Raw genomic sequence first — 27,017 nt, 5'->3', positions numbered from 1 at the left:
AGATAAGACACGTATCACAAATACATTCACATAACATTCGTGCAATCGTTCTTGGGTGTTGGTTGAAGTCTTGTCCGGATGGGTGTATCTTTGCTGAAAGTGTTAATCAAAGTCTTTAGAGTGTCCATCAAAGTCTTTTAAGTGTTCATCTAAGTCTTTTACGGATGGATGTATTCTTGCTGAGGGAAAACAAAGGAGAAACAGGTGAAAGAAACGGACCGTGGAATCACGTCTTATCACAACATTGTCTCAATTGATGGGTCATAAATTAAATCAGTTGTTGTAACAATGCCCCCGCTCCTCAAACTCATCACTTTGGTACTGCGCTTGCGCCGCATTAAAATTCGAACACATCTAAATATCAAACCAATCATTATGACAACTCCCAGGATACAAAGGAGAAACTTTCCTACACTCACGATAACATTTTGAGCCCATTCTCCTAAACCTGAGAACCAATTGCGTGGGTTCAACCATGAGACCCAGCTGGTCAGTTCATTACTCACAGCAGTAAGGGTAAGGTTGTGTCTCCTCCGGAACTCCCACTTCAATTGCAAGATATCGTCCATCTTTTGATCTATGACCTCGGTTGGGTCATCAGTGCTGTTTGTAATGTGCAGCACTTTACACCATACTGAGTTGCTAAGGTGACACAGTACCCGCCTGTCACCGCTGTGATATAATTTAGAACCATCCTGTGCTGGATCAGTTCCATTTTGTAAGCTTGCAATTCCCTCCCTGTATACCTGAAGGTGTCATCATACATCTCGGTGATATTATCTATCAGGTTCGCTAGCGCATGAATATACCTATAATTTATAATTCCTCTGGGGGTACGGGTGATATCTAACGTGACCAGGAATTGAATCCCGGTGGATTCGTGGATCAAATCAGAGGCTACGTGCTCTGTCCTTTCTATAAGGTGTCTCTTAACGATGTGTTCATAGTGAGTGTGAGTGTAAGGAGCTTGAGCATTGCGGTGAACGTCCTTCATCTTATTATGGGTTATGGTCATTACTTCTGGCAACACTCTTCCAATGTAACACGATTCCTCTGAGTTTGGGGCAAACCACTTATACGCCTTCCTCCCGCATATGAAATATGCATCATCGGGGAGAACATATGGGACAGAATATGACATTACCATATTGCAAACCTTCCAAGTGAAAAATCCTATCCCTAACTCTCTCATCTGTTCAGTACACGTATCAGGCTGTATGATATGCGCACAGTACCCTGGTGATACTTCTCCAACCCGCATGGTCCTACTTCCTAGAGTATACCTGTGCCGAAAATATCTTCCACCGTCGGCTATTTGGCATATAAGTTCTGAGTCTACGGGCATTCTGTCGGCTCTGTGTGAAAATGCCATGGTTTGGTTATTCCATGTCACTTCCCAATTTCCCGGCTTTCGGGAATTGGAAATGTTGAAACATACTAAGGATCTATCCACATGATATTGGTGGAACTTCAAACTAGGGGGCCTAGAAATATTAAATTTCTTGTCCACCGGTCTCCCACCCCTTAATTCAAGTACCTCATCTATTGTTAATGGATATGGTACTAGTCCTGACTTGCTCTGACCTTGAGGTACTTGTGAGCACACCCAGCATTCTGTTTGGTTTAAAACCTTACCCACTAATGAGTGATAGTCACTCAATGGATGACGGTCCATGTTGATATTAAGGCTGGACTGACATCTCTGGATGCACCCGTCCTCAACTATGTTTTCACAGTTTCTACAAATACAATTTTCTTCAGCCAATAACCCTTCACAGTGTCTTCTAGTTTCTTGACTACCAGATCGTTTTCTGATACTCGCCTTTGCTCGGTGAATGTGTTGCTCTTGGAATTATACAAATCCGTCCTTGCCATCAGAACCCATTCCAGATCCTTTCTCGACCTCTCTGGTGCTCTCACCGAAACAGACTGCTCTGGTCAACAACAGGGTCAACGGGAAAACCCGGAATGCAGTCTCTTGGGGTAAGTCCATCTTGTTAAGGGGAGAGAAAGAAAGCAAGAAGGGGGAGGAAAGGAGGGCAATGGGAGATGGAGAAAATAATAAAAAGGAAAAGAAAACTGGTACGACAACCGCCTCTAGTCTTGTTGTTCTCCGTGCTCAGATACCGTCTCAACAGTGCTGCCTCTCAGTCTTCCCGGAACAGACGCTCCCGTGATACAATATTCTTTCCGAGTCAGCGACCTTTCTGTATGGAACATAAATCCTGCATTACAATGTAACATACATAGTAACATAGTATCTGAGGTTGAAAAAAGACAATTGTCCATCGAGTTCAACCTATTTGTGGTCTCCTATGCATGATGATTTGACTAAAATTTCTGACTGATGCTGCTGTCAGCCGTTACATTTTATCCCTATTTATAGTAACTATAATGCATGACTATGCACCATACCCCTGGATATCCTTATCCATTAGGAATTTATCTAACCCATTCTTAAAGGTGTTGACAGATTCCGCCATTACAACTCCCTCGGGCAGGGAATTCCAAACATGTATTGTCCTTAACGTGAAAAAGCCTTTATGCCGTATTGTGCGGAATCTCCTCTCCTCTAACCTGAGCGAGTGTCCACGAGTCCTCTGTGTTGATCTAACCAAAAACAGGTCCCGCGCAAGCTCTGTGTATTGTCCCCTTATATATTTGTAGATGTTGATCATATCCCCTCTTAGTCTCCGCTTTTCCAATGTAAACATGCCTAGTCTTTCAAGCCTTTCCTTGTATTCCATCGTCTCCATGCCCTTAATTAGTTTGGTCGCCCTCCTCTGTACCTTTTCAAACTCCAGGATATCCTTTTTGTAGTACGGTGCCCAGAATTGTACACAGTATTCAAGGTGTGGCCTCACTAGTGATTTAATATCACTATATGTGTTTAACTGTTGTGTGAAATAAACCATCCGTGGAAAATGAAAAAAAAAAAGAGAGAGAGAGAGAATAATAAAAAGAAAATTTGTCAGATTTGCGTTCACCATCAGGCTGTCACACCAACATGTCTATCGGTATCTCTGCACAGTCTCTCTTCACCAGTATTTCCACTCTCCACCCTCTGTGCATGGCCAGGCACAATGATGCTGGTGAGATATACTGGGGTTGGGTAGACCTCTGAGAAGACCGAGTAGATATGTGACGTTTGAGCTGTAAATCTGTCGGTGAACGTCAGAGATGAAGAGGAAACTTTAAAGATAAATCACAGAGTTTACCTGGCCGCCCCTGGGGTCTACAAGGAATGATCTACCAACTACATCAACTGTGACCTCAGGTTTACTACCAAGGCTAGCAATCAACTTCACTGGCTGCAAACTACAGATGTGGCACAAAATTTTTCCTATGTGATCCCTGATCCCAATTACGTGTATCATAACTTTGCTCGTGTTCTTGTCTAGGGGGTCTGAATTTATGTGTGCTGTTACAGTTGCTGGTATAATGCCCTTCCCTTTTACACAGATAACAAACTCTTGGCTTCCTCCATGTGCCAGGGGCCTGGGGTTTTGGTCGAGTTGATGCTTCCAGTGCTTGGATGCTCATCACCATCAACCGCTCTCCCTGTGCCTCTCTGGTTCTCTGGATATTACGGTCGTGCTCGATAGCGGACTCTCTTAATGCAGCCACCGAGATACCTCTCCAGTTAGGTAGAGAGGTTTGTACCCTGGTTCTTAGTGTGTCTTTTAACCCGTCCATTAATACTGACACAGCTACCTCCCTGTGATGTATATTTTCCTTAATGTCCTCAATCCCAGTGTATCTAGCCATTTCCTGCAGTGCTCGGTGGAAATATTCAGATGCCGTTTCACCTTCTTTTTGTTTTATGGAAAAGATTTTGTTCCATTCGACAACAGTAGGGAAATATACTCCTAATTGCAGATTGATTTGTCGTACATTCTCCTGAGTGTACTCCTCAGTGAGAGGTACTTCTGCGTCTAATTTACAATCAGTAATAAATTTTGCAGGGTCAATATTTGAAGGTAAACATACTCGTAGCACTGTTCGCCAATCTTTGTTTGTGGGTTCGGTGGCATTACCTAATTCTTTAATAAACCTCTGGCATGCGACTAGATCTTTTCTGGGATCGGGAAATTCAGACATAATTGTCCTCAATTCTGTCCGGGACCAAGGACAATGCATAGCAATGTTCCTGACGGGAGTGAATCCCTATGCGTCAGTCTTCCCATTGGGGACTGCGATCACCCTGACAGGATTTAGTTCAATTACATCATTCTGGGTTGCTTCTACAATGTGAGGTGCAGCTGTCTCTGCATAATGTACTGTACCGTACTTACCTGTGGACACGACCTCACCTATCCCTCTGCTAGGGGGCTTTATTACTGCTCTTACCGGTTGGGCCGTGCCCACCTGGGTGTCTCGTATGGTGGCTGCTAGAGAAAGTGCCGATATCGTGCTGGGCTCATCTTCTTGCTCGCAGTCCTGAGGGAAGTTTAAGATGGGATACAACTTGCACGGATTAGCATTAATACATTTATCAGTTTTACTCCTATCGTCATTAATACATTTATCAACTTTACTCTTATCATATATCAGTATGCCATTGTCTGTAGCCACTTTCTTCCCTGTAATATACGGTGGTGGTGGTACAGTTGCTATCAGTTTCCTGCTAGGGTTGGAACTGGCTGTGTAAGCTAGTTCCCTCTGCATATCACTCTCTTGTTGCCATAAATGTAAACAGTTTGAGTGTCTGATCCTTTCTTTTCGGGATTTTAACAGACATATCCTAAGCCTTAGATTATGCAATACCTCTGAGTCAAAACTACCTATCCCAGGAAATGGTGCTTTATCCCCCACAGTCATTCGTGTCCATTCATCACAAAAGGTCTCAGTGTGGGGACCATACTTCCCCCACATTACTAACCGAGCTGACCCCCTGGGTCTGAAATCTGCAGTCTGAACCCTGACTGAGGAACGTCCCTGTGTTGTGCACTTGGCTTCCATTGTGGACCTTTTTAACACGGGAAAACTTCCTAAAATGCACCAAACACAGTAGTCTACCGGTGGAAGTCCTCAAAGTTCTTCCACTAACTTCTTCTGCTCCGAGTATCATGGATCCGCCTTATTTAGCAGACACGTGTAGCCGTTGCAGGCCCTACTTCGACCTATATCCCCTGGGCCTTTAGGTACCCAGTGAATATTTGCCTCTGGAGATTTTCCTGAGAGACCAGCGAAAACTCCCTAAACCTTTACTTTACACAAATCACGCTTGCATGTGCTTCACATAACGCTTATGATGACGAGATTTACGCACCAATATGCAAAACTTCGTATCACATTGCGCCGTGTTGCCCATACAACTGTGCGGTCCAATCGTACCGCTTATAGACACTTGCTATCTATAAGTGGTAGGATCACTGGAGTCTCCACACTGTGCTCCAAAACAGCCGGAGCGTAATACCACGAAAACTTTATCACACTCCGTTGCACGTATTCACCAAGACCGTGCTCACCACGTTTTCACCTAGACCGTGCTTCACCAAGTTTCACCAAGCTTCACCAAGATCACCAAGTTCACCAAGCGGGATTCAATACATTCACCTTATTCAGCCCACACTAACATTCTATAGTTTTCTGATCAGAAAAATATATTTTCCTGTTAACTGTTAGCTTTCCCCAGAGGTACTACAGTAAAAAAGGATTTTAAACTAAATATTGGAAACTGAACAAATTTGTGCTATTATCGCGTGGCTACCGTCTCGCGCCTTAACTAGAACAGTGCTATTGTGTGATTTGTACTTAGTGGGTCGTACTTTTACGCACGTTGCGTAAACACGCCACATGCGTAGGCCTTTACGTTGCGTACGCAGTCCCCTACGCTGTACGAGACACATGTACAAAGGCCGTACGTCCGCAGTACTACAAATCCCACACTTCTATAAATGTAAGCGATATATAACTATAATCGCTCACTTAACACTACACACAGTTTCCTCTGTATCAACCTTTACAACTAGGCCAGGCTGCGTGTGCATCTTACACTTCCTTCTTTAACTATTAACTCTATTTTAATTAAATAGCAACAAATTTTCTCAGAACAGGTCAAAACGAATCTAGTAATCAATGCTTATGGCAATAATGCGAGCAGATATGCAAAGTACAAAATACAGGTGTGTGCGTGTGTTGCGTGCGCATTTGGTGCCAAAACAGAAATTCACAGATTTTAAAAAGAAAAATAGCTTTTGCGTTCTTACCTTACGGATCCCTCCAGCATCCCTTCAAACCATGCAGCGCAGACGCTTATCTAATCAGCACTTATTGTATCCCCCGACCAAGAGAAGGTTTACAGGGGATACCTTTCCGCCCTTTGCTGATAGATAAAGTCTGCGAAAATATGCTAGGCTGCGGGTATGAGGAGGAACCGGACGAGCTCCCAATTGATAATGTCGATATTATCTTAGACCGCAAAGCTATACCTCTAAATACACTATTACCGTGGAGCTGCTATGGCCGCTAGGCGGAATACATGTGCTACGCACTTTGTACGCTATTTGCGTGCAGAGTCCTGCACGAGGTACGCACTTGACGTACACACGCCGCGCTGAGTGTACAGAGTACACACAGCGAGCGCACACACACTTGATAACCTTTAAACCTTGTTAATTATACAATGTAATGATATGCTTACACTTTAAACCCTTAACAGCAAAGTACTGCAATGATGTTATACCTTAAACCTTAAGTAGCACTGACTGACGGTATAAAGTAACCGCAGTACGTACACCTTATCGATACTTATACACCTTATACAGATAAATACACTATAAAGCCCATGCAGGAAAGTGAAAACACAACACTGATTTGTAGTTGCAACCACAGGGTTCTAAGGCCTCAGTGGATTAATTCCAAAAGGTAAAACAATACAAATCATACACTACAGGCTAACAAGTAAATCTAAACAGAATAATGGCTACAGAGAATGTACATACGTGAAAATGTTCGCAAGCGCAACCCGAGTTGGTCCTCCGCTGGTCATACAGATAGCGTTCAGAGTATGAGTATGCCCCCCACATTCTCCTACCCACCCATACTATGATCTTACCAAAAATAATGTTATCCCAATTTTACTTCTGCCACTAGTTACCTGCTATTGTGTGTTTTTTTTCCCTTCAATAGCTCGCTTCCACCCCACCATGTGTTTTTCCTGTAATGTTAACCTCCACTGATTGCACACCTTTCCATTGTGCCCTACATGCAGGGTACATACTACGACATAAGCATCAGTTTTCCCATATATGAACTTGGCCCTTGTATGGCTCACCTCCCACAGTGTAACCTTCAAAGTGCGCCCAACATGGCTGCCCCATATGGTACACTTGTGGATGGGATGAAAAATACATGGACCTTGTGGTTTTGTTGGAACCCTACTCTAAACTGTAGGACTCTGAAATCACCCCCATTTTGTGTCATCTCTTCTAGGGGTAGACTATTCCACCCTGGGTAATCCTACGCTGAGCGCCCAAGATGGCTGCCGCACTTGGTACCTGTGAGGGTGGTATACACAACCCTTGGAAGTTATTACCCAAAATGCCTACAGCAATCCTGCATTATGCTTTCTGTGTGCTTAAGGTTTTCTTTTATGTCTGTGTGGCTTATCTATTGCTGTATTACTTAAATCCTCTGTATCATGTGTATTGTTTTTGATGTCTGTAAAGCGCCTTGAGTCCTGTTGGAGAAAGAGCGCTATATAAATAAAATTATTATTATTATTATTATTATTCTACTTTTGCACATAACTATACGCAGGAACAAGCGATCTTTCTCTAACCAACACCGGAATGTTACCCTCAAAATACCCTACAGCTGGATACTAGACATCACCTTCCAACCTTTATCTGACCCTTCCTATCATGCAAAGGCGAATCCCTTTGTCCAGGAACTGTTTAAACTACTAATACTCGCTGACATGGTCTAGGGGAACTATATCTAAAATGTACACTATTTGGGTTAAATATGTAATGTTCTAATAACCCTCTATGCATTCACAAACTCTACCGTAAATGCGCATACCACGCGCTAAGGCACATGGCCGTGAAAAACTCGGTTACGCAAATTGCGGATATGCGCACGCACGGCAGACTGAGTGCACGCGCAGAGGGCATGTGCCTGGGGTTAGTACGTTAGGCATGCATTACAATATTTTTCGACTTTGACATCACACAGATCTAAACAAATCTAGTAATCTATACCTTACGGCAACAATGTGAGAGGGTATGCAAAGTATCGGTGCCCTTTGTGTACGCTTTTGGCGCCAAATAAAAATTCACAGATTTTTAAATAGCTTTTTTTCCAGTTTTACGGATTCTATCAGCACCTCTGCAGACCAGACAGAGCAGACGCAATCTAACAGCACATAAATAGGGTTTTCAGTACATCCATCGACCAGGAAAAGGTTACGTAGGATAACTTTCCGCCCTTTGCTGATAGATTAAGTCTGCTATGACCTGTTAGACTGTGAGCATGTGAAAACCGGATCGAGCCCTCAATTGTAAACGTCATTCTACTTACAGGACTAAAAAGCATATACCTTAAACACACTTGATACACTTTAATATTGAGCCGCTGCGGCCGCAGTAATTAACCTTTCACCTTTATATTATTCACAAACCTTACGTACACAAGGTCGCACAGTGTACGCACTCTGCGTATGTACGCCTAAAGGGCGTAGTGACTACACAGTTTGCGTACACAGGCCTATACGCTGTTAGCACAATGCAGCAGCCCGAGTGGCTGTAAATACACTTTAAACCTTAGCAGGGAAAGGAAACACGACACCAGATTGTACTTAAAATGTCGGGTTCTGACACACCAACATATAATTACTGAAAGGGGGTTACAATAACAATACAATACAATACAATAGAATAATGGCTACAGTCAATGGTACATACGTGTTTGGTTTTGCCTGCGCTTCCCAGTCTGGTCCTCAGTCATCAAGGTAGATGACCTTCAGAGTCTGTGATAGTGACCTGGCATGCAGCTGGCTCTTTATACAGTGTATCAAAACATAATACAATAGACACTGTGTGCTCTTCTTCCATTGGTTCAGGGGTTGGACATATCCTGTGCACCGGGGATCATTGGTCAGCTCAAGAGGTGGGCGATGGCTAAGACTTGAGATGTGATTTCCGTTGTTTGCATCTGAGATCCCGCCCCATGACCAGTTAAACCCATCACATTAATCATACATAAATCTGGTATTATTAATAACTTAATGTTGTAATATATGATAATATTCTTATTCCCACCAGATTAATATTTAGGTGACTCTGAACAATATGATCCCACACATGATATGATTATCTATTTCCATCCTCAAGATATACATATATCCACATATATCCATGTACACATATATATATATATATATATATATACTCCTGCTATTACAATTTATTAGGAATCATGTATATATATATATATATATATATATACATACAAATATATATATATATATATATATATATCTCCAAGAGTTTAGACTATGAATGTTATTACCTCAGATTTCTAAATGTCTGGTTTGTAATTTTGTTAGCTATTGCTAATTGAGTTTCTCTTCAAACTAGGTTTCTTGGTATTGTCTTTTTGTTTGTCTTGTCTTCAGATAAGACAATGACAATCCAGTATTTATTGTCTTCGGCAGAAACTGGGCTACCCTAGGACAATAGGAGTAAACAAAGGTGTTTGCCTTCTTAATAGAATTTCAAAGCTTTGTGTAAATAAGGCCATTGTATTTGAGTCTCTGGGAGTATAATTTATGTGTGACCCATCTTCATGCTATTAGAAGAGAAAACAGACAGTGGGTGAGTTATGCAATATATGGATTAGGTATATGATATGTCTTTGTGGCTTTTCCATGCGAGTACAAATTCCACTGTAATTACTCATACCACACTCTAATATGCAGGACTGCGGGAGCGACCATACGCAAATTGCAAATATGCGCATGCACGGAAGAGCAAGTACGCGCACGGAGGCCATCTGTGTGTAGTTTGTACGTGATGTGTGTATTGCAATATTTTTCGACTTCGACAAGTATAATCACCCTGATGCTGTACTTCCAGTTCCTTATAAGGCATTCTGCGACATTAACCAGTTAAGGGTATGTGCCTGCAGGTCTAAATGAATATTTCCCACATTAAGCCAAGACATTAATGTTCCCATTTATCATACTTGCAGAGTGATGTATAGCACGGTGATAAAGTACCAACCAATCAGCTCCTAACTGCGATGTCGCAGACTGTGTTTGAAAAATGACAGTTAGCAGGTGGTTGGCTGGTACTTTGTCACTGTGCTATTTATTACTCTCCAAGGCTTGATAACTCTGGGCCTAAGTTATATTTAAAAGGGTACTACTACCAGTCACATGGTGACATATTGAAATTGGATATCTTTGTAATTATCATCAACGCTGCTTCTTTTATTGTGTCTTAACTGAATGTCGTTATTGAATATTATGGAATTGTTCTGTTGTTATGGTTATTCTGCCCAGATATGGCATTATTGCCTTATTGCATGCTATTTGTTCTTCATAGTTACAGACATTTAAGCCAATGAATCTCTGTTGTGGACAAAATCTTTCTTTACTTATTACAAGCTGCAGTCAGGACCATAGAGAGCTGGGCTGGGCCTGGGTACTTTTTGTGGGATTGGGCAAATCACGGGGAGGCATGAACAGGAGGGGAGATCAGTGTGATCATTCCCTCTTGCATAGGCAGAGGAGGCTGCTGCTGTAGCATGTATTGAGCTTGGTAGAGAGGCTGCTGCTGACAGGTAAGGGGGATGGGGGTGCAGTTGTTGACCTGGGCCTCTGCAACAAGCCCAGGCCTGGGTAATTAGTACCCACCCCCTCTCAGCAGCGCTGGCAGTAATGCCCAACATTTCTTCTCTCTCCCCCTGACACTCCTCACCTCTCTCCCCCCTGTTCCTTATATCGCTTCCCCACCCTAGCACTTTCTCTTCACCTCTTCTCTATCACCCAACTGTCTCTCTTACGCTCTGACAATGGTGGAATAGGTCACAGTTCAAACCAATTGTAATTGCATTACAATGAGATGACATCATTTTAATCAGCAGTTGTTGTTATTATATAGATTTACAGTGATTATATTAGCCCACTTGGAATTTTCTTTTTTACTGGTCACTACATCCATTTTGGCACATCCAGTAAGTATAAATTTAGTACTGAGGTTAGCAACAGCTTCTCAATGACTCTAATATATCATAATAAATACAATGATTGTTTTAACTAAACATAGAACAATGGTTCCTTTAAAATAATGACATTAAAAACCAGAGACTCAGAGCAGGTTCAGAATTTGTCCTTGTACTCATTACTTCCAATCAGTTCATTACAGAGTTTATATAATAATTAACTAGTCTTTCTTCTGCATTTTCCTAATACAGTGTACTGTGACCTGCCAACATAACCCATTTCACTTGTGTGATTATGTTTTGTTCTTGCCCCTTACCCACTTACTTACATGTAATAACCTGTGCTAAATAATTAATGAGGCACATAATCAGTGACACATTCTATAAGATCCTTAAGCGCTATTAACCACTGAATTATTTGTAAAAGCAGCAATAATAAAAGCAGATAAACGTGTCAGCATGTATACAAAATAATTATTATACAAAGATCAGTAGCTTTACTAGCTAGCAGGAGCAGAAGGGTTAATGTCACAAAAAGGGATAAAATTGGAGAGAGAAAAAGAGACAAAAGAGGGAGAGGAAACAAAGGAAGAAAGGAGAGCAATTCTGTGCAAAGACTGACAAAGGAATCTACCAAACAAAGAACTGAGAACAATAAGCGAAGAGGCCCTGGATCTCAGACAATGAGTCCAGTGACAGCAGCACAATGGGGCTGTGTTGCCGACAGACATTATGTAACCAGGATCCAGTCCGGCTGGAGGGAGTTGCAGCTATTTTCAGAAGAGCTTTTGTTCGCCACCAGTGAGCAATGCTTATTATGTCCCTTGGCTGCAGAGAAAGGATATGAGAGTCATAAAAAAAAATAAAAAATACTTTGGTCAACTTGCATGATTTTTATTGGGGTAATATTCTCTCACGTTCAAGCGCAATTGAAAACATGCAATAAATAATAGAGTAATAAAATAAATTTTCTAATCAATAATATAAAGTATAATTTAAAAGCTTTCATAGGTTACACAAAAGATCAGCAGTTACATTATCTTCTTTTTCTTCTTTTTATTATTATTATTATTATTTACCGTTTGAATCTGGCTACATTATTATGTTTGTATTATAATTTAAAGAATAATAATAATAATAATAATAATAATAATGATAAAAAACTATAGATATACTTATATAATGTAGTGAGACAGAGGCAGTTATTAATTGTGTACACACGCAGTCTTCAGGTGAATAACAAGTAACTCATAGTGAAATCCTGACAGTGACCCCAATACTTACTTTTGGGATGTCAGCGGTCGTTTCAGCATCGGGATTCAAAGTGGTGACGGGATTCAGTCACCTGACTGCCGGAATCCCGACAGCCGAAGTGCTAACCACATCCTGTGTAGTGTGATACTGTATATACCCTGTATGAATAGGTCAATGGAAGTTTCCAAACATTAGAGGTATAGTACACAGTGGGGAATACAGGAAGAAAGTATAGCAGTGAAACACAGTGGCATAGCAGGCAATATTGAAACGATAGTGAAGGCAGTATATATATAATACATACTTGCCTACTTTTGAAAAGTAGTTTCAGGGAGATTCTAGATGACCTGATAACGCGTTGCACTTCGTTACTGAGGGGGGTCCATGCTCCGTCAAAGGGCATGTCTAGCTCCGCCTATGGGCATACCTATTGCCGTTCATGGTTCTATCCTGCAGCATGCTGCCAAAAGGGGGTTTCTAAATGGGTGGCATGTGCAGGCACAAAAACACGCCAATCTACATTAGCCTGCACACATGGCTCAGTGCCAGCCTATGCGCGCACACAGGGATCAGCGCCAGCCTACACCCACACACAAACATGGGTTGGTGCCTGCCTACACACATGAAAAGGGGTTGGTGACAGCACACACACGGGTCAGTGCCAGCGAACATACACATGGGGGTTGGTGCCAGTGTACACACACACATGGGGATCAGTGCCAGCGTACACACACATGGGGGTCGGTGCCAGTGTACACACACACATGACGGCCGTTGCCAGCATACGCACACACACTGGGATCGGTGGCAGCACGCACACACACACTGGGATTGGTGCCAGCATACACACAGGGATCGTGCCAGCGCAGGCACAGATATAGGGATCGGTAAAAGCGCACACACACACAGCGACTGGTCGTCCGTGTACACACACACATAGCGATTGCCGTCAGCGTACACACACACACGTAGGGATCAGTGCCAGCAGGCAAACACACACACACGGATCGGTGCCAGTGCGCACACACATAACCACACACACAAACATAGGGATCGGTACCAGCATATACACACACACAAACATAGGGATCGGTACCAGCATATACACACACACATAGGGATCAGTACCAGCATATACACCAGCACACACACATAGGGATCGGGGCCAGCGTACACACACACACACACACACACACACACACACACACAAACAGAGATCTGTGCCAGCATGCACACATACACACACACACACACACACACACACACACACAAAGATAGGGATCGGTAGCAGCGTATATATATACACACACACACACACACACACACACACACACACACACACACAGGGATCACTGCCAGCGACACACTCACAGGGAAGGGTACCAGGTTCATACACAAAGGTATCAGTAGCGGGCCTACACATAGTTCCAGCCTATGGACTAGCTGTGGGTAGTATCACAGACACCCACCTTGGTATGGGCACTCCTCCTCTGAGCTCCCAGCCAGCTGCCTCCACTTTATCAAATTTCCCTGCCAGATCTGCTATCCACACGGGCCAGCATCTCCTCCATCGACAGCTTCTACCTGACATGCCGCTCTACAAGCTCAGCTTACCGGCGCCTGGGATGCTAGCCATCAGTATACCGCCAGCAGCATCCCGCCCACCAGTATGCCGGCAGCGGGGCGGGCGCTAGAAAGCCCCTTGCGGGCTCGCTGTGCTCGACATGCTGCTGGCACGGTGGCTTGCTGGGCTTGCCACAGGCTATATTATCCCTCTATGGGTGTCTTGGGCACCCACAAAGGGAAAATAGCCTGTGGCGCCGGTATTCCGGCAGTGGGATTTCACTGTTAGTTGGTATTCCGGCGTCGGCATTGTGACCGCTGGGATCCCGACTAGCACTATATTAACTGCTTCCCAGTGCTAGGACTTATTGGTTGTCTTTGGCTGAAGTACTGTAAACTATATTTGGGAAGAATCCCGAGAGGGCAGGGGTGGCAATCCTGGTGGGGTTTTGTCTTACAATTTTTTGTGTGTGACCTAGATGGGATTTGTCAGTGGAATGTTGATGGACACCATTAATGTGACCTTTGGATTGTTGCCTTGTTGTTTATATGTGGTATAAGTGGATAGGTGGACAATGGGTTATATAGAGTAAGTGTTCCAGAAATGTTTCAGTCTATATCATTTAAACACTCATTAGTACAAATCCTATTAACCAAACACTACAGAATACTAATTTCCTCATAGTGTGGGTTAAAAAATATGACTTAACTCCAGTATTGTATTGTTAGTAAGGTGTCACATTGTTGTCAAGGAGAGAAAGGAAACCAGTCCATCAGGTTTAACTTGTCCTCCGTATGAATGACAATATCTTCTTGGTGCCATAATAAGATTTCTCTCTGTACGAGTATTACAGAAGCAGATGTCACATCTCTGCATACCGGATGGTGTAATGGTTAGCATTACTGCCTCACAGCACTGAGGTCATGGGTTCCATTCCCACCATGGCCCTAACTGTGTGGAGTTTGTATATTCTCCCCGTACTTGCGTGGGTTTCCTCCCACAATCCAAAAATATATAGGTAGGTTAATTAGCTCCCAACAAAATTAACCTTAGCGTGAATGTGTGTACATGTGATAGTGAGTATAGATTGTAAGCTCTACTGGGGCAGGGACTGATGTGAATGAGCAAATATTCTCTGTAAGGCGCTGCGGAATATCTGTGCACTGTATAAAAAACTGGTAATAAATACCGTTCATCAAAATACATCCCGTTTCATTATTTACTGCATTTCATTTAAAGATTCCTTTTCTTTGTTATTGATGGACCCTCCTTTCTTTCTTCTAATGTTAATGTAATTAATGGAGCTGTTTATTATTGCTATAAATATCACCGATATCTCCTGCATTCAAGAGAGTACTACTGTTCTCATAGTTCTGTGTGAGGATGCAAGGGGGGTGATTCAGACCTGATCGCTGGGATGCGTTCAGAATAGTCACTGCCCCAGGGTGAGTATACATTTGCCGTGTGCAATTGTGCGATCCCATGTGTACGCCGAGCTGCAAAAATCCACTGTGTGCAGTCTGTGTAGCCCAGGACTTACTCCTAGAGTGCGATCAGAACAGGCTGATCGGGACCGGAGCTGACGTCAGACACCCTCCTTGAAAACTCTTGGACAGGCCTGCGTTTTTCCGGACACTCCCAGTAAACGGTCAGTTACCACCCACTAACGTCCTCTTCCTGTCAATCACCTTGCGAACAGCCGTGCAATTGGAATTTTCTCACCATCCTGTTGCTGACGGCGATGCCTGTTGTTGTAGTCTGACGTGCATGCTTGCAAGTAGTACTCCTGAGTCCTAAGCAGACAATCACAATATATATTATACTGGTGGTCAGTGTGGTCACAAACAATGGCAGTGTGGCTGGCACTCTGGCAGCAAAAGTGTGCACTGTACGTTATATGTACTCCTGAGTCCTGAGTCCTGCTCTCAGACTCTAACTGCTCCCCACTGTCAGTGTCTCCCCCACAAGTCAGATAATACAGTCACACTATCTCTATCACTTCAGCAAGTACTAGTAGTAGTAGTACTCCTCCTAATGCTCCCCAAAATTACTACTGTGTCTCTCTCTGTCTCACTCTCTTCTCGAATCTCTATAAACGGAGAGGACGCCAGCCACGTCCTCTCCCTATGAATCTCAATGCACGTGTGAAAATGGCGGCGACGCGCGGCTCCTTATATAGAATCCGAGTCTCGCGATAGAATCCGAGCCTCGCGAGAATCCGACAGCGTGATGATGACGTTCGGGCGCGCTCGGGTTAACCGAGCAAGGCGGGAAGATCCGAGTCGCTCGGACCCGTGTAAAAAAAACTGAAGTTCGGGCGGGTTCGGATTCCGAGGAACCGAACCCGCTCATCTCTAATGCTCATCGCGGTGCATATGCATGTGCAGTTATGACCTGATTGCCCGCTGTGCGAAAACACACAGCAGCAATCAGGGCTTATTCACTCCCAAGATGCGGTTATTATCGAGCTCCGAAAAGCTTAGAATTTGCAGGAATTTTACATATACAGTAAATAATGTACCATCATAGAGGGATCTAGATGAATAGCCAAGGGCAAGCTGTAATCAGAGCTGCAGAGTTTCTTGGAAAAACAGCTACAGTATTTAATCTATCACTGCAATTTATTTTCTATTCCGTATTACACATAAAGAACAGGTAAAATACAGAGGTAACAGGTATTTCAAAGTGTAGTAAAAAGCGAAATAGTAAAAAATAGTAAAAAATATGACAAATTAACATATACTGGTATAGTCTGAATACTAAAATCATTCTTACAGTTCTATTTTTTAAGATCCCCACGAAAAGGAGATTTTAATAGCGCTGGAACTGGAAGCCTGGACTAGGAGCCTGGTGATAGCCTTCAAAATGCATCATTTTCACAGGTTTTTGGGCTTTATGCCTATGATAATGGTCAGGTGATTATAATTAGATAGGCAAATGATTATTGTTATAGGTTGCCCAAAGTTTTGGAGAACAATTTAGCCTAGTTATCTAGGATTGTAGTCATATATTCCATTCAGTAGACATACTGTATTCTTTGTACAACTACAGAGAGAGTGGGACATTGGAGATTTCCAGTCAGCCACTAGTTGCCAAGGTGCAGCTGAGCTGAGACAAAGTGATAAATGAGTCTAGATTTGAATTTTTTGGTAAAGTGGGTGACTAGAGGTAGTTATCAGGCATTTTTTTAAATATAATACATAGCCCTTAGGGGATGCAGTCATGAACCCGGTGGAGGGGATATTGGCGGTCAGCGTACCGATGCCGGGATCCTGGCCGCTAGAATGCCTGCAGGAGGCCGTGGGATATTTCCACTTGTGGGTGTTCACGACACCCATAGAGTGGGAATAGAACCTGTGGCAAGCGCAGCGAGCCCGAAAGGCGTTTTGTTGTGCTCACCCCCCTGCCGGCATTCTGTCTGCCGGGATCCAGGCAGCATCCTGACCCCCGGGATCTTGACCGCTGGTTTCCTAAACCCAACCCCCCCACAGTATGTGGGAGAAAATGTTAGTACTGCAATGCTCAGATAATTATTGTTTTAGTGTTTGGGCCAGGTATAGTGTGTAAACTGTAATCATGGGGTGTAGTACGGTATGCCGGCACTCGGGCTCCCGGTGACCAGCATACCGGCGTCGGGAGCCCGACCGCCGGCATACCGACAGCGTGGCGAGCGCAAAGGAGCCCCTTGCAGGCTCGCTGCGCTCGCCACGCTGCGGGCACGGTGGCGCGCTACGCGCGCCACACTATTTTATTCTCCCTCCAGGGGGGTCGTGGACCCCCACGAGGGAGAATAGCTGTTGGTATGCCGGGTGTCTGGATTCCGGCGCCGGTATACTGTGCGCCGGGATCCCGACATTCGGCATACTGACATTCGGCATACTGAAGACCACCCGTAATCATCAACACATCCACTGCTACAGTAAGGAATGAAAAAAGGGAAAACCTCTCGTGGCGCTGCAAGATGGAGCGGCAATGGGCAATACAAAAATAGGTCACCAACCTATAAAACGATATGTAATAGAAAAAGTACAACCTCACTTTCTGCGCTCCAAATGTCCCCTTGATTGTATAGTTCTCACCAAGATAATGGTATTACATGGAACAAAAAGACATAAATCACAATATAGTGTAATATTGTCTATATGAAATAGTTCTTCCCACACTGCTACTTTGCTAAGAGTTTTGTTAGACTATAAAATGATAAGAAGAAACAGCACAAATAGAAAATACCACATAACTAAATAAAAGTGGAGTCCAAGGCTTTCCTCACTATGCTATAGAATAAAATTATTACAGTGTTTTCAGACTTTAAAGAAAAGTTCCTGTCTCAATGATTGTTTAGATGTTACTTTAAATGTGGATATCCACAAAGCCTGATACATCTTCATATTTCCCTTTATGCACATTTTTATTATCTAACCCCAGAACTGAAGCAGGTGCAACCAAAAAGAAGCCTAAATATCTAAATATAGATTAAGCAGTGGAATCAGTTTTACTGATTATATCTTAATAGTGTGAGAATAAAGAAAAGATGGTCAGATACCATTATAACATTCTTAAATAAGTTTGTACAGGAAATAAATGAGATTGCTGTGGCATGTGCTATCATACAGTAACTGGCTGATACAGCGGTTCTGTTATCCCTGTATTAAGCGGTATCCAGACTATAGATCTACACTAAAAAGGTCTACAGTCAATAGGTCTACCACTAATGGTAGACATGCATTAGGTCGACAGGGTCAAAAGGTCGAGATGGTCAAAAGGGTGACATGAAAATGGTCAACACACATAAGGCAATTTTTTTACTTTTTTTCATACTTTAGCACCCACGTGGTCTATGATTGGGAATAGTAACCTTGCCCAAAACATGGTGAGCAAAGCAAGACATTCGAGGTACACTAATGGGGCTTGTTTGTGGCAGAAAAGTGATAAAACACCCCAAGAAACAAACAAAATTTTTGTCTACCTTTTTTGTGTCAACCATTTATATGTCAACATTTTGACCCTGTTGACCTTTCCTACTGTCTACCTATTCTATGTCGACATTTTGACCCTGTCGACCTAATGCATGTCTACCATTAGTGGTAGCCCTTTTGACTGTAAACCTTGTTAGTGTAGGGGGTCGATCCAATCACCTCTGAAGGGTGTAAGATGCCATTGCAATGGCGTTTAAACGCCGTCAGCGGCACCCGATCTCGCACCCTTCACGGATGTGAATCAGCCCCAATTCGCACAAAACTGCTCGGACCTCTATGGGGTGGCGAGCAGTTTTGTGCGAATTAGGCCCGCCATAAAGTGTGGGCGCTGCCGAGCTGATTTACAGCTGCAATATTATCGCAGCCAATTGGATTGACCCCTAGATCTAATAAACCACACCCGTATTAATCTAGGTTACGTGCAGCTATAGAAAACTAGCATGCACCTTTGCTAGTAAACTGTATCTTTATCGGCAAGTGGTCAATCAAAGGCTCCATAAGGTAGCCAGTTAGTAATTGTATTTATTAAAGGTGAAAGAACCACATTTTATGGACTTACTTAATAATTTAATGTTCCAGCTGTCAGCATGCTTTTATCTTGTAAGCAGTACTTGAACCGGAGCAGTGAATGACTAGGGGTTACTGAACATTCATGCACGTAGAACCGTGCTAACTACTGCAATACTGGAAGATTCCTCACTTTCATGTACAAGTCAGTTTTTAGGTTTGGGCGGTACCCTTTTTTCAGCAACAACTTTATTAATATTTTTGTATGTCAATGTTAATTTTAGCTTTTTAGAGATAAATCTTTCTTTTGGGAGCATATTGGAGTAAATACCGTTTAAAGGCCCTCATTCAGCATCAGCAAATGCAAATTATTGTGCAATGAGCGTTTATCGGTACACTGCGCATGCTACAAGACACAGAGCCAGCCCGAGGCATAGGCAAACTCGGCAAATGCCTAGGGCATTTGGAATGCCTAGGGGCACAAGCAGCTTCTGCTGATTAAAATGATATGCAGCATGCCTACATTCTGTGTGTGACTGCAGCTCTATCTGCATACGAAATGCATTACTAATGTGCGGCATTATATGTATAAGGTGTACTACAGTACCTTGTGTCATAACGTATAGAAAGAGCACTACTGTGTGGTCTAATGTGAATAAAGAGCAATATGGTCTGGTGTAACGTGAATAAGGGACACTACTGTGAGGAGTAACGTGGTACTACTGTGTGATGTAACGTGAATAGGAGACACTATTGCATGATATAATGTGAACAGGGGCGCTGGAATGTTTTTAGGTTGGGGGGGCGTAGAAAAAAATTATTTTGGCGCCCCCATGATGCCGGCCTTCTCTACCTTTTTAGCCTTCCACCACTGTGCGGATGAGCGCTTACCTGTAGATCCATGCAGGCGGCATCTCCTTTAAAAACAGCCTGCTACCACAGGGTGCTATGTCCTCCTATCTTCAGTTGTGTCCTAGCCACCACCGGCTGTCTCTCCTTCACAGATGCATTACTGGGAGGAGGCGTGGCCAGGCTGGGACATCTCGGGACCATAGCCACGCCTCCTCCCAGTAATGCAACTGTGAAGGAGAGACAGCCGGCGGTGGCTAGGACACAACGAACGAAGATAGGACACAGCACCCTGCAGTAGGAGGCTGTTTTTAAAGGAGATGCCGCCCGCAGGAGGACCGGTGCTAGAGTGTTTGGTGCCCCCCCCTGCAAATGATAAGTTTGCGCCCTCCCATCCGTAAAAAAGGGACAGCGCGCACAGCAAAAAGGGGTGTGCTCACACAAGGAAGGGGCGTGACCACAATGGTACCGACAATTCAAATTATGCCATACAGCAGAGATTTTCAACCTTTTACAACTCGCGGCACACTGAACAAGATTTAAATATTGCCAAGGCACATTCAAATATAATAGTGATGCATGGTGCAGTTGCATGTCCTAGGATGTCATGTCGCAGCTTCTCCATAGGTAATGCCTGAGCCACATCTGAGAAAGCCAGAAGAGCCCAACACTGCCCAAGCCCATTATTAGAATTGGCACTGCAACCACTAAACCCACCGGGTCAAAAACACTGACGGGCCTGGCTGTGCTTCTATGGTGGCACACCTGGAGATTGCTCAGGGCACACTAGTGTGCCATGGCACAGTGGTTGAAAAACACTGCCATACAGTATTACAATCTTATTCGCATTACCCCAAACGTAGTGCACCTGATTTATATTACGCCACAAAATAGTGCCCCTTATTCATATTACGTCACACAGTAGTGCCCCTTATACACGTTACGCCACACAGTACTATCCCTTATACACAATGCCCACAGTAGTGCCCCTTAGAGGTATAGCTAAGTGTCATGGTGCCCTGAGCAAAGGTATGTTTCAGCGCCACCTTCTCTGTATTGAATTGGGGGCATCTTGCATTTGAAAAGAAAAAGATAGTTTAAAAAAAATTGATGACAGGGCCAGTTCTAGACCTTGAGGAGCTCAGGGCGAAAGTTTCCTTTGGTACCCGCCATGCTGAAAACAGGGACAGTGTGCACCGAAGGTGTGCAAAAAAAATATAGAGCCAAAGAATAGTACAAATTCACTTTACCTGTACAGTAGTGTCCGTTAGTCACATAACACCGCACAGTAGTGTCCGTTAGTCACATTACACCGCACAGTAGTGTCCGTTAGTCACATTACACCGCACAGTAGTGTCCGTTAGTCACATTACACCGCACAGTAGTGTCCGTTAGTCACATTACACCGCACAGTAGTGTTTGCTAGTCACATTACACCACACAGTAGTGTCCGTTAGTCACATTACACTGCACAGTAGTGTCTGTTAGTCACATTACACTGCACAGTAGTACCTTTATACACGTTACGCCACACAGGAGAGCCGCTTATACAAGTTATGCCAGAGTAAAAGCTTCTTATACACGTTACGCCACAGTAGAGCACCTTATACACGTTATCCAGCTAGAGCCCATTATACACATTTGCCAGGTACAGCCCATTATAAACATTATAGGGGTCATTCAGACCCTGCCGCAATAGCAGCCCGCAGCGCAGTTTGTTGGTTGCAGCAAACTGCGCATTGTGGTCGCTTCTCCGATGGATGCAACCACAATGTGATTGACAGGTGACAGCGTAGTGGGGTTAAGGCAGGGTGGTGCCGGAAAAACGGGGGCAGATGTGTCCGCAATCTAATTGCGGATGCATCGGGAGGTGGCCTTACACATGCTCGGCGGCTTTGCCCTGTGCTGGGTGGCCCTCAGCATGTGCAGGGATGAATGCAGATCTGGCTGCGTATGCAGCAATCTGCTTTGATCTCTGAATAACCCCCTATGCCAGGTACAGCCCTCATTCCCTCCACAGTGTGGCCCCCGGTACCTTCAGGAGGTCTCGGCTCGGGCGCTGCTCCTCCTCTCTCTTCTCCGCCTCCGGTTTCTCGCAGGCTCCGTTACTCCAGCAGCAGCGGCTCCGTAGGATGTCATCAGTGACGTGCAGGGGGGGGGGAGGGTTGGGAGCAGGCACTAATAGCCTGGGACTGATGGAGGGGCACCCCTCCCTCCTTACTGGGCAGCAGCATAAGCCCTCATGTTGGCAGCACAGCTGCAGTGTGCTGTGCTGCAGCGAGGCTGCTGTTACTGCTCCGCCTCTGCCTGTTCCTGTACAGGTGGTGGTGGTGGGGGGGTGATCACACAGATCACATTCCCCCCTTCGAATTGACCCTGGCTGAGGGGCTGAGCCAGGGCAGGGGACTCAGTCAGGGGTCACTGTCAGGCACTGCACAGATTCCCACCCTAACGTTTTTCCATAAGGGGGCGTGGCCACACCTTCAGCGATTAGGCCACGCCCCAAAACGTCTCGGCAGCAGCGGAGCTTTGTGTGATCTGAGGCCGCACACTGGGGGAGGAGACGGGGGGAGGGAGCGGCGTTACATGCTGCCAGCGCTGCCGCTACCTGTCATCCAGTTTGACAGGTCCTGCGGCAGCAGCAGGGTAGCAAAGCGGGGAGAGCGCCTCCCTGCTTTGCATACCCCTGTGGCTGAAGCGCTCCCTTACGCATCTGTCATATTTGGGGGGGCAAGCTGCCCCCTTGCCCCCCCCCCCGTTCCGACGCCCCTGAATGTGAATAAAGTAGAGATGTGTGGGTTCGGTTTTACTCAGATTTACTCGGGGGTCGAAACGGCATCTTATTGGATCACGGATGTCACGCGTTTTAGATAGCCAATAAGCAAAACCCGAAATACTCGAGTAAAACCGAACCCGCTCATCTCTTGAATAAAGTTGCAGTACTGTGTGACGTAATTTCAACTGGGGGTATTATTGTGTGCCCATGCCCTTTCCCAGCAAGAACACGCCCCATTTTGGGCTGCGCACCGAATGTGCACACTGTTCCTATTTAAAATATAGGGGGGAGGAGCACCGAAATGAGGACTGCCATGGGTGAGGGGTGATGGTGTCAGAAAGGGGTACAGGGTCAAAGGCGGAACTAGCATCTGTGTAAGGAAGCACCAGCCAAAATCTTGCCTAGGGCATCATATGGGTTAGGGCCGGCTCTGACAAGACAGTGCACATGCGCCAAGTCTGGTTTTCGTGATTGTACATAGGTATCTGCAAACACAGTAGCGATCGCATTTAGCAACAATAAAAAGGAGTGGTGGAGGTGTGTCAGTGGGATGGGTACACAATTTCTGTAGTAGGTGTATCATGGTTGTTGCAATCACAGTATATGCAAAACAGATTGCAGAAATTGCAAACGCATCAACAGCACTGGCTGACTAGCTAGAGAGCTATGCAGACTGTGGAAGTACTGATGGCAGCAGCAAAAGTTCCAATGGTCAAGCTAATAATTGCTAAATCACAGCTGATGGTGTTCATAGTGATGCAGGGAATGCTGTTTAGTGTGCTGCATGCCATATTAAATAAATTAGCTTTTTACAATTGATAAAATAACACTTTTCTTTAGATTTGTTGTCATGTGTATGTGTAACAGGTAAATATGAGGGGGAATGTCAATACAGATGCAGGTGTCAGTGGACGTACCTAAATTCTTCGCCTGGGATCACCTCTTGAATCGGATCTCATTGTAGAACCCTAGGCAGAAAGCAGAGGAACCCCAACCCTGGAGGACCCAACACATAAGTCACCACATATTAGGACGGTGACATACCATTTATTATTCAGGAACAAACTGGTCACCGATGTTGGTTTAACAGAGTAAGCAACAAAGTACAACTCACAATATGAGGAAAAATAGGATTTTAATTACCTACCAGTAAATCTTTTTCTCATAGCCCGTAGAGGATACTGGGGTCCATTTAGTACCATGGGGGTATAGATGGGTCCACTAGGAGCCATGGGAACTTTAAGAATTTGATAGTGTGGGCTGGCTCCTCCCTCTATGCCCCTCCTACCAGACTCAGGGGGACATTTACTAAGCAGTGATAAGAGCAGAGAAGTGAGCCAGTGGAGAAGTTGCCCATGGCAACCAATCTGTACTGAAGTAACATCTAGAATTTGAATACTATAGAATTATACAGAGCTGCTGATTGGTTGATGGGGCAACTTCTCCGCTGGCTCACTTCTCCACTCTTATCACTGCTTAGTAAATGTCCCCCTCAGTCTAGGAAACTGTGCTCGAGGAGGCGGACATACTTTGAGAGAAGGATAGATAAGGATAGTGGTGAGATTCCGAACCAGCACACACAACAAGAGGAAAGCTAAGCTAACCAAACTTGAAAGAGAACAGCAACGACTGAACCAACATTACTTAACCAAGTAACAGTGCAGGAAGAACGAAGCACTGGGCAGGCGCCCAGTATCCTCTACGGACTACGAGAAAAGGATTTAACGGTAGGTAATTAAAATCCTATTTTCTGCAGCGGGGTACACTGGTATTCCACAGGGAATAACATTGGGGTGTAGAGCTGGATCTTGATCCGAGGCACCAACAGTCTAAAGCTTTGACTTTTTCCAGGATGCACTGCAGTGCGTCCTCTATAGCCCCACCTCCAGGGACTGGAGCTCAGTTTGTAAGTTGGTGCCTGCAGTGCAGGCAGCTAACTGGGAGGATTGCACTAGGCAGCCCTAATAAGAGTTTTTCTTGAGAAAAAAGACTTCAAGGGCCGCAGCATAGGCAATAGATGCTATATGTCATACAGACATATCGTGCTGCGGCTCCATCACCTCCCCCAGCAGCGGTGTAAACTCCCGCACCCTAGTTGCCGGGTACTTACAGTGGAGGCGCTCCAGTTTTTTCAGGCACACACACACCACTGCTGCACTCCTGAATCGTGTGCCCGCAAGCTAGGGAGGAGGTAAGAGGGTCCCCCAGGCGGGACTCCCTGAAATCGCTATCCGGTCACGGTCCCCGGAGATGGACCGCACCGCTGGCGTGGACACTGTGGCCATGCAGGGACCCCAGGGCAAGGAGCACAGGTCGGATTTACTAAAATCTGTTTCATACAGGCTCCGTAGTACCCGGTGGTGAAGCCCAGCAGAGGCGATAAGGCGCTGACCTGTACACCCTCCCCCAGGTGCCATCTACTGCAGATGTTCCCGCCCTGGAGCTGCATTTCTCTCTCTCTCTCTCTCTCTCTCTCTCCCTCACTCCCTGTCAGCGTTTGGGCACCATTACACAGAGCTGCGCTGATTCTGGCACTGCTGGCTCCTCTGTAAAGTCGCCTGTATCATCAGCGCTGTGCATTTACAGGACACTTAAGTATTCTACATGTCGTTTAGACAGCGTTAGTTAAGAACAAGTGCATAACTATATGAATATTTAGTACAAGTATTCTGTGATATACATTCAGTGTTTACAGTGCATTGTTATATCTGTATACATACATAGCTCTATGTAGTATTACTAGTCCAGTGCAGTTTTATTGTTATATGTAATAATTTCTGCATTGTACCTGTGACTGTGTGTGCATATAGCTGCTGTGTGGTTTCCATTCTGTGTATCCCCACATATTGCTATCACTATATTCTGTACCCTAAGAGTGGCTAAGTTCATCAGGGTCTCCTATGTTATATAGTGTTCCACAGGATATACTATTTTGTATTTTTCATTTTGTGTTTCAGTCACCCCATACCGCTTAAATCCTCTGTTTGTGCTCTGCATTTGCAGTCACTTTACACAGGTTTTTTTTGTCAGGTACTGTTTTTGTCTGGCTATATTGTACTGTTACGCCCTAAGACTACGTTCCCAATAATGTCTGCTGTACAGGACGGGAAATCCGTGGATGCTCCTGCCTCATTCAGTGCTGCTGCCACGGATTTACCTGAGGAAAATATTTCAGCTGAGGGTCCAGGTACTGGGTGTTCTGCACCCCCCAGTCAGCCTGCAGCACCGGTGACAAACCAAGACCCACCTAGGGCTGCTTTTTCTAATATGCTGACTACGCTTGTAACAAGACTTATGCCCTGTGGGATCTCCTGTGCCATTGCAACCACATATCGTCCCTGTAGTTAATCAGCCATGGGTGGATATTCTGTCAACTCAGTTACAGCAATTAAATCAGTCCTTGGTTAAACAAAAGCCTAACCCTCGCCCTCCTAGGACCAAAGGGTCATCTAAACGGGCCATTTCTTCCTCACGATCCACTCATGTTTCGGATACCACTTCCGATGAAGATGGTGAATATACTGATCCCTCAGAAACTGATTCAGCTGCTTCTGATGTGGAATCTGCAACACAGGTTGGTGTTCCTGACTTAGTGGAGGCTATCAAACTGATTTTTCAGATTGAGGATGAGATTGATCCTCCTGATACGACTAAGAAACCTGATAAGTTCAAACATCAGAAGGTTACTAAATTAGTCTTACCACATTCTGACCATTTAATTGACATAAGTCAGGAATCCTGGGAGTCTCCAGGAAAGAAATTTTCCCTGTCTAAAAAGATGTTAGCTCGTTATCCTATCTCTGCAGAGTTAAGTAACAAGTGGGAAACCCCTCCACCAGTGAACTCACATGTAGCCCGTCTTGTGGTGTCATCTACTCTGCCCATCACTACCTTCACCTCTCTAAAGGAACCGACAGAT

The sequence above is a fragment of the Pseudophryne corroboree genome, chromosome 2, assembly GCF_028390025.1.
Source record: "Pseudophryne corroboree isolate aPseCor3 chromosome 2, aPseCor3.hap2, whole genome shotgun sequence".
Taxonomy (NCBI): Eukaryota; Metazoa; Chordata; class Amphibia; order Anura; family Myobatrachidae; genus Pseudophryne; species Pseudophryne corroboree.
The sequence above is the reverse complement of the archived record's forward strand: the minus strand, read 5'-3'. Positions refer to the sequence as shown.